Genomic DNA, 8,981 nt, shown 5'->3' with positions numbered 1-8,981 from the left:
TTCTATGTGTTCTGTGTGTTCTGTGTTCTCTGTGTTCTATGTGTTCTATATGTTCTATGTGTTCTATGTGTTATGTGTGTTCTATGTGTTCTGTGTTCTATATGTTCTGTGTGTTCTGTGTGTTCTATGTGTTCTATATGTTCTATGTGTTCTATATGTTCTAAAGCGTGTCGTCGATACCTGCACCGTTCTTTCGGATATGGAGGATTGTAAAGGTTTGTATTTCCATAAAGTTCAGGTTTGAGTCGAGCTTTAAACAAGTCCGATTTGGTTCCCCTATAAGAGAGGGTGCTCTCTGGACCTGCTGGACGAGAACGAGGTCCAGAAACAGAACCGACGGCGTTCACGTGGGTGTAGTTTGAACCCGTAGACGTCTTGGATGATGTGCTTCATCAGGGAGGACAACTCGCTGTGAAAACACGAGACGGGGTGACAGCAGAGATCTCTCCACTGGACGGAAGCATCTGGAAGGACTCTGCAGTACGTTGAGGAACCCTGGAGGGAACCCAAAGCACCGCCTCAACTGAAGGTACTGAGTGATCCATTTCCTCTCACCTCAGACAGCTGTTGTGCATATTGAATTACCAGAAAACAGGACATGTCTTCATACGCATCTTTACAACATACCGATGAGGGGGAGGAGATGTTGGTCACATGACCCAGCCCCAACACACACGTCACTGTGAACGCTCACGATCTCCATCTTGGTCTGATTGTTGTAACCATGACGAATCTTTACTGCCATTGACTCCCATTGAGCATTACTGCAGCTTTATAACTGCTAATGCAAAAGCTTTCACATAAAGGTTAAACCACTAGGTTATATTTATATATATATATATATATATATATATTTATATATATATATTTATATAAAGATATACATATATATAAATATATACATAAATATATATGTATATATATATATAAATATATACATATATATATGTATGTATTTATATATATATACATATATGTATATAAATATATTTATATATATATAAATATATATATAAAAAAATATATACATATATTTATATTTATATATATATCAATATATATATATATATGTATGTATTTATATATATACATATATATATATATATATATAAATATATATATATATATATATATATATATATATACAAATATATACATATATTTATATTTATATATATATCAATACATATATAACCTAGTGGTTTAACCTTTATGTCAAAGCTTTTGCATTAGCAGTTAAAATCTATATTAACATGACTATATTATATTATCATTAGTATTAACATGACTATATTATATTATCATTAGTATTAACATGACTATATTATATTATCATTAGTATTAACATGACTATATTATATTATCATTAGTATTAACATGACTATATTATATTATCATTAGTATTAACATGACTATATTATTGCCCTCGATGGACTGGCGGCCTGTCCAGGGTGTCCCCTGCCTTCGCCCTATGTCAGCTGGGATAGGCTCCAGCGCCCCGCGACCCTAATGAGGATAAGCGGTATTGAAAATGGATGGATGGATGGATGACTATATTATATTATCATTAGTATTAACATGACTATATTATATTATCATTAGTATTAACATGACATTATCGTTACCATGCAGGCGGGAAATAGCTGGAAATTAAAAAAGAGAAACCTTCTTGTCTCCTAATCCCTTTTCCTTCGCTACAGCACACACACACACACACACACACACACACACACACACACGCACACACACACACACACACGCACACACACACACACACACACACACACACACGCACACACACACACACACACACACACACACGCACGCACACACACACACACACACACACACACACACACACACACACTCTGCATATATGTGCAATAAGGAGAGAGAGCTGGACCCAATAATAAGTGCTGCAGTCTGCTGGAACAGCATCACAGGATGGGTTCCCCAAGACGGAGCCAAGACTTTTTAGAGCACATGCACACACACACACACACACACACACACACACACTGTAGTGACACATCTTCCACACACACTCCCCCCCTCCCCCCTCCCAGTCTCAACATTGACTGCACGTTGCAGCGCTGATCTCCGTGCGGTCCGTTCCTCCGCTAACGGGCCGAGGAACAGCCGCGCAGACTCGCTCCTCTAGCGGCTGTCAACACAGCGCACGTCCCCTCCTCTCCTCGTCTCCTCGTCCCCTCGTCCCCTCCTCTCCTCGTCTCCTCGTCCCGTCGTCCCCCGTCTCCCCCTCTCCTCTCTTCTCCTCGTCCCGTCTCCCCCTCTCCTCTTCTCGTTCCCTCTCCTTCTCTCCTTTCCTCGTACCCTCTCCCCCTCTCCTTTCCTCGTCCCGTCTCCCCCTCTCCTCTTCTCGTTCCCTCTCCTTCTCTCCTTTCCTCGTCCCCTCTCCTTCTCTCATTTCCTCGTCCCCTCTCCCCCTCTCCTCTCCTCGTCTCCTCGTCCCCTCGTCCCCCGTCTCCCCCTCTCCCCTCTTCTCCTCGTCCCGTCTCCCCCTCTCCTCTTCTCGTTCCCTCTCCTTCTCTCCTTTCCTCGTCCCCTCTCCCCCTCTCCTTTCCTCGTCCCCTCGTCCCCTCTCCCCCTCTCCCTCTCTCCTCCCCCCCCGTCCCCCTCAGACTCGGGGTGAGAAGAGAGACTCGAGGCTCCTCTCTCCGTGGCGTTACATTTTTTTTTAAAGAGCACCATTTTTCCTGTCAACACGCAGTCACATGCACGAGCAGCGTCTCTCATCCCCGCAGCCGAAAACAACACAAGTCCCGAAGTGCGGACACACACACACACACACACACACACACACACACACACACGTACACGCGGGGAGTGGATGGAAGGCAGCGGAGGCTTTACTCACCCTGCGGAGCGGAGAGCTGGTCGGACGGTGCAGCCGAGATCTGTGCGCACTAGGAAGCCTGCAGTCCCCCTTATCTCTCTCTCTCTCTCTCTCTCTCTCTCTCTCTCTCTCTTCGTGTTTCCCCGTATCTCCTCTCTCACTCCTCCTCCTCCTCCTTCTTTACTTCCCTCTGCTCCTTCAGCACTGCGGAGAATCGGTCGTACTTGTAGTTTGGTTAAAGGGAGGTGGGACTGGTGTGCGCGTGCGTGTTGTGTGCGCGCGTGTGTGAGTGTGTGCGTGAGGGAGGGAGGGAGAAGAGGAGGGGGTTACAGCGATGTAGGCTGGAGGGAGAAGAAGACGGGCGCGCGCACAAAGACAGCATGGCATAGGAGCGCGCTTGCTGGCTGAGGACGCGTCGTCCGCGGCTGCTGACTGACGAACACAGAGCAACAAAACACACGCACACACACACACACACACACACACACACACACACACACACACACACACACACACACACACACACACACACACCACAATACCTGAATAAAATGATTGACAGCAGAGAATACATCTCCATAGGGAGCCAGAGTGTAATCAACCCACGTGGTTTGCTCACTGTTGTGAAAATGTCACTAAGGTCAAAACCATTAAAACCAGTTGCTCCACTGGTCTGTGGATCACATTCCAGGGGTGAGAAGCTATTTTATTTATGTATTCTATTGAAAAGACTGGATTATTTGGAGAGAACACCATAAAGTATTGTTGGCGTTGTGTTGTATATATATTTTATATACTTTTTTCGTACGATATAAACTGAAATATGGTCACATTTGACGTGAATACAAAATCAACGGTTTTATCCCACATTTCTTAAAAACCCTATTGCAAGAAAAATAATAACGCATTGAAGGTTTTTCATTAGACATCAAAATAAATAAATGAACTTGCTGAAGAATCTGGAGGGCAAGAGGTGTTATTGTATCAACTTTGTATCAACATGTATCCATTAAAATGTGTTTCAAACACGACACGATGTTCTTTAACCTGAACGCCGACGTCGATCAATATCTTCATAAGTCATCCTGCGTTTGACCTTTTTTGAAAGATACAAAATCAAAAAACACCGGAAAAGATAGAACAGGTTGTCACATATTAGCAAGATAATTGTGTGAATGTGTGTGTCCGTGTGCGTTTGTTATGCCTCCCTAACCTCTTTCATGGTTGAGTGGCCACATCGGCCCCCGGAGACCCACGGACTGATACAGTATAGGCTGTGTTGCCCTGTGACTCACACTGTGTGTGTGTGTGTGTGTGTGTGTGTGTGTGTGTGTGTGTGTGTGTGTGTGTGTGTGTGTGTGTGTAAATGCACGAGTACATGTGTGGGCAACAAGGGAATTGGTCCCACCTGTTTGTTTCTATATTCAGTTCTTGATCTGGAAGGCAGGTAACGCTCTTTTGCAAAGCAGCCTGTGATGACATCATAACCTCTCAGCTGATTGAACCAGATCAATTGATTTAAAAGACTTCATGGGAATTGGGGGAAGTTAAAACAATTATGAACTTATTACTTTACACGTGAATGTCGTTGTTCATTAGACGATGTATATGCTATGAGGATGCTATGAGGACGCTATGAGGACCCTATGAGGACGCTATGAGGACGCTATGAGGACTCTATGATGACACTATGAGGACGCTATGAGGACACTATGAGGACACTATGAGGACACTATGAGGACGCTATGAGGACACTATGAGGACGCTATGAGGACGCTATGAGGACGCTATGAGGACACTATGAGGACGCTATGAGGACACTATGAGGACACTATGAGGACGCTATGAGGACACTATGAGGACGCTATGAGGACGCTATGAGGACGCTATGAGGACGCTATGAGGACGCTATGAGGACTCTATGATGACACTATGAGGACGCTATGAGGACACTATGAGGACGCTATGAGGACGCTATGAGGACGCTATGAGGACGCTATGTTGACACTATGAGGACGCTATGATGACACTATGAGGACGCTATGAGGACGCTATGATGACGCTATGATGACGCTATGAGGACGCTATGAGGACGCTATGAGGACATTATGAGGACGCTATGATGACACTATGAGGACACAATGAGGACGCTATGATGACGCTATGATGACGCTATGAGGACGCTATGATGACGCTATGAGGACATTATGAGGACGCTATGATGACACTATGAGGACGCTATGAGGGCGCTATGAGGACACTATGAGGACGCTATGAGGACGCTATGAGGACGCTATGAGGGCGCTATGAGGACACTATGAGGACGCTATGAGGACGCTATGATGACACTATGAGGACGCTATGAGGACACTATGAGGACGCTATGAGGACGCTATGATGACACTATGAGGACGCTATGAGGACGCTATGAGGACGCTATGAGGACTCTATGATGACACTATGAGGACGCTATGAGGACGCTATGAGGACGCTATGATGACGCTATGATGACACTTTGAGGATGCTATGAGGACACTATGATGACACTATGAGGACACAATGAGGACGCTATGATGACGCTATGAGGACGCTATAATGACACAATGAGGACGCTATGATGACGCTATGAGGACACTATGAGGACGCTATGAGGACACAATGAGGACGCTATGAGGACGCTATGATGACGCTATGAGGACATTATGAGGACGCTATAATGACACTATGAGGACACAATGAGGACGCTATGATGACGCTATGAGGACACAATGAGGACGCTATGAGGACGCTATGATGACGCTATGAGGACATTATGAGGAAGCTATAATGACACTATGAGGACGCTATGAGGACGCTATGATGACGCTATGAGGACACTATGAGGACGCTATGATGATGCTATGAGGACGCTATGATGACGCTATGATGACTCTATGATGACGCTATGATGACACTATGAGGACACTATGAGGACACTATGAGGACGCTATGATGACGCTATGATGACGCTATGAGGACGCTATGATGACACTATGAGGACACTATGAGGACACTATGAGGACGCTATGATGACGCTATGAGGACATTATGAGGACGCTATGAGGACGCTATGATGATGCTATGAGGACACTATGAGGACACTATGAAGATGCTATGAGGACACTATGATGACGCTATGATGACGCTATGAGGACACTATGAGGACACTATGAAGATGCTATGAGGACACTATGATGACGCTATGATGACGCTATGAGGACATTATGAGGACGCTATGAGGACGCTATGATGATGCTATGAGGACACAATGAGGCCGCTATGATGATGCTATGAGGACGCTATGATGACGCTATGAGGACGCTATGATGACGCTATGAGGACATTATGAGGACGCTATGAGGACGCTATGATGATGCTATGAGGACACTATGAGGACACTATGAAGATGCTATGAGGACGCTATGAGGACGCTATGATGATGCTATGAGGACACTATGAGGACACTATGAAGATGCTATGAGGACACTATGATGACGCTATGATGACGCTATGAGGACATTATGAGGACGCTATGAGGACGCTATGATGATGCTATGAGGACACAATGAGGCCGCTATGATGATGCTATGAGGACGCTATGATGACGCTATGATGACGCTATGAGGACATTATGAGGACGCTATGATGACACTATGAGGACACTATGAGGACACTATGATGACGCTATGATGACGCTATGAGGACGCTATGATGACACTATGAGGACATTATGAGGACGCTATGAGGACGCTATGATGATGCTATGAGGACACTATGAGGACACTATGAGGACGCTATGATGACGCTATGAGGACATTATGAGGACGCTATGAGGACGCTATGATGATGCTATGAGGACACTATGAGGACACTATGAAGATGCTATGAGGACACTATGAGGACACTATGAGGACGCTATGAAGATGCTATGACGATGCTATGACGATGCTATGAGGACGCGCTGCTTCCTGGATTGATAATGAACATTAAACGGTGGACGGAGGGAAGATGTAAAAACAGATCATCAATCAACAAAATGTCAAATGAATTTGAAAAACAGTCTTTAATTCTTTTTGTAGAAGGTTCAATTTTTTATAAAACAATGAACTATTTCTACATATACAATATTTCTTGCAGGACTACTGCAGCGTGGATGCAGTCGGATGACTCCTACAATGGCACACAGCACAGCAGCCGGTGTTGCATCTGTAAATATCATCATTGCCCCGTATATCATCATCCTACTGACTGCAAGGAGAGCGTGATGTGAGGTGACATGTGCCATGTGGTCTCTCTATAGGGTACAGAGTCATCCTTCAGTACGTGTTGACGCTTCCCAGCCACTGGCCTACATTCAACACACATGTTTCAATTGGATCTGCCTTCAGAGGAAAAGAAGAAAAAGATTAGTTCAGCCCCAAGTGGGTCGTCTCCACTTCAGGTAGCCTCTCGTCCCGCAGCGCTACAGGATGAACAATCTGCTTCCATAAGTCCCGTTCCCGGGGGAGAACTCTAAGCTTCTCATCCGGGGCTGAAAAAGTGCGTGAGAAAATAGTTCCATCAACTGCACAGCTCAGGCTATATGGAAAGTGATGTTATATTAAAGTGTTTTATTGTTCTTGTCCAGTGATTTGTTGGTATCTTTAAACCACCAAAGTCTACTGTTATCAACGGATTGATTGATAATTCTATTGAATGTCTGGGACACAACATCCCATATGCAGACGCTACGCTGCTCTCCCTTCCACTGAAACTAGGCCAAGAACGTTTTAAGTCGATTGAACTTTGAACTTTGTCCTTTTTTTTATGTTGTTAAGTTGCCTCATCTACTGTATGTGTTTCTAACTTGTGTTTTTTAAAACCATTTTACATCACATCCCTTATTGTGCACACATTAAACAATATAAGGTAATCAATTACCAAAAATATCAACAACCTTGTATTTTCATATAAAGTGCACAATCATCTTCCCCTCCTGTAAAACAAAATATGAATGAATGAAAATATGATAATATGATAATTGTATAATTATGTTATGCGATTCATCAATCAATCTGCAACTCTTGCAGCCCAATTAACTTAAAGAAATGTAATTAAAACCCTTCTTGTAACTCTATATTGTTTAAATTCTAGTATGTCACAGTACGTAAGCTAAAGACGCTCTTACTTACTTCACTGGGACTCGAAAATTCATTGAAAATACACTTTGATTTCCAACATTTAATCTTTTCTCCTAATTTTGGACAATCTCCCTTATTGTGCAATGAGCTGCTATGAACAGATGCAGAAGATACTCCATATTAAATCATGTGGAACTTTATGGATTACAGTGTTCTAAATTTAAAGTTGTTGTTTTTCTTTCATGGTGGGAAGCTCAAACAGAGTTGAATATCAAGTGAAACTTGGCTTCCCAGTGAAAACCCTTCTAATGAGGCCCAGAACGGCAGAGGGTTGAGGAACCTCCTGCGATTCGTGGCGTAGCGCGTGACTCATAATCACAAACATAGTCATAGCGAGGGAGCACATGGCCTATTTAACTGGTTATTCCCGAGTCAGGCCAACTGGTCCACAGTCAAACTGCCTTCTGATGATGCACCGATCAGGGAAAAGGCATCAATCAGAGTAGTACTGTCTCACAACGGATCCAAATCAAACATATCTGTGTCGGAGGTGTTTACACTGTGAGCCATTGTGAGGTATTTAGGGTTAAGGGGTTGAATGTAGTTACCGGCATCCAGCTGGTTGCAACCTGTTTTGCAGGTTTGGGGGTAGAAATGTAAGTGAGAAGTTGGGAATTAAATATGCAGAAATCATAGACAGCCAGTGCTGTTTAAACTTTAAACAGACTTACGTTACAGTTTGAAATACTTTAATAATCCGAACAAACAAGTTCAAAACCGCTGGCAGGTCTTCGCTGTCCCCCTTTGCAGTGCTGCTGCAGGAGAGATGCAGAAGGTGTTGTTGTTGTTGTTGTTGTTTGCAGGGTTTTCTTTAAGTATCTGAATAATGATAGTCATTATGTAAATATGTACATGAATTATGAAACTTAAAAAGAAAAGAAAATCAGAAATAAGAGCTATATCAC

General features: G+C 43.7%; 1 protein-coding gene across 3 annotated transcripts in view; it reads right to left on the bottom strand.

Annotated features, from left to right (window-relative positions):
* LOC117738768 (voltage-dependent calcium channel gamma-7 subunit-like) overlaps positions 1-3,202 on the bottom strand; it is a 34,355-nt gene extending 31,153 nt beyond the window's left edge. For 2 of the 3 annotated variants that reach the window (XR_004610114.1, XM_034544879.1), the window contains exon 1: positions 2,879-3,202. The gene's annotated coding sequence lies outside the window, so the exon portion shown is untranslated. The remainder of the gene's footprint in view (positions 1-2,878) is intronic. The other variant, XM_034544880.1, reaches the window with a different exon arrangement.
* Between the last annotated feature and the right edge of the window lie 5,779 nt (positions 3,203-8,981).

The sequence above is a fragment of the Cyclopterus lumpus genome, chromosome 11 (assembly GCF_009769545.1).
Source record: "Cyclopterus lumpus isolate fCycLum1 chromosome 11, fCycLum1.pri, whole genome shotgun sequence".
NCBI classification, from domain to species: domain Eukaryota; kingdom Metazoa; phylum Chordata; class Actinopteri; order Perciformes; family Cyclopteridae; genus Cyclopterus; species Cyclopterus lumpus.
Note: the sequence above shows the minus strand (reverse complement) of the source record. Positions and strands in the feature narration are given on the sequence as shown.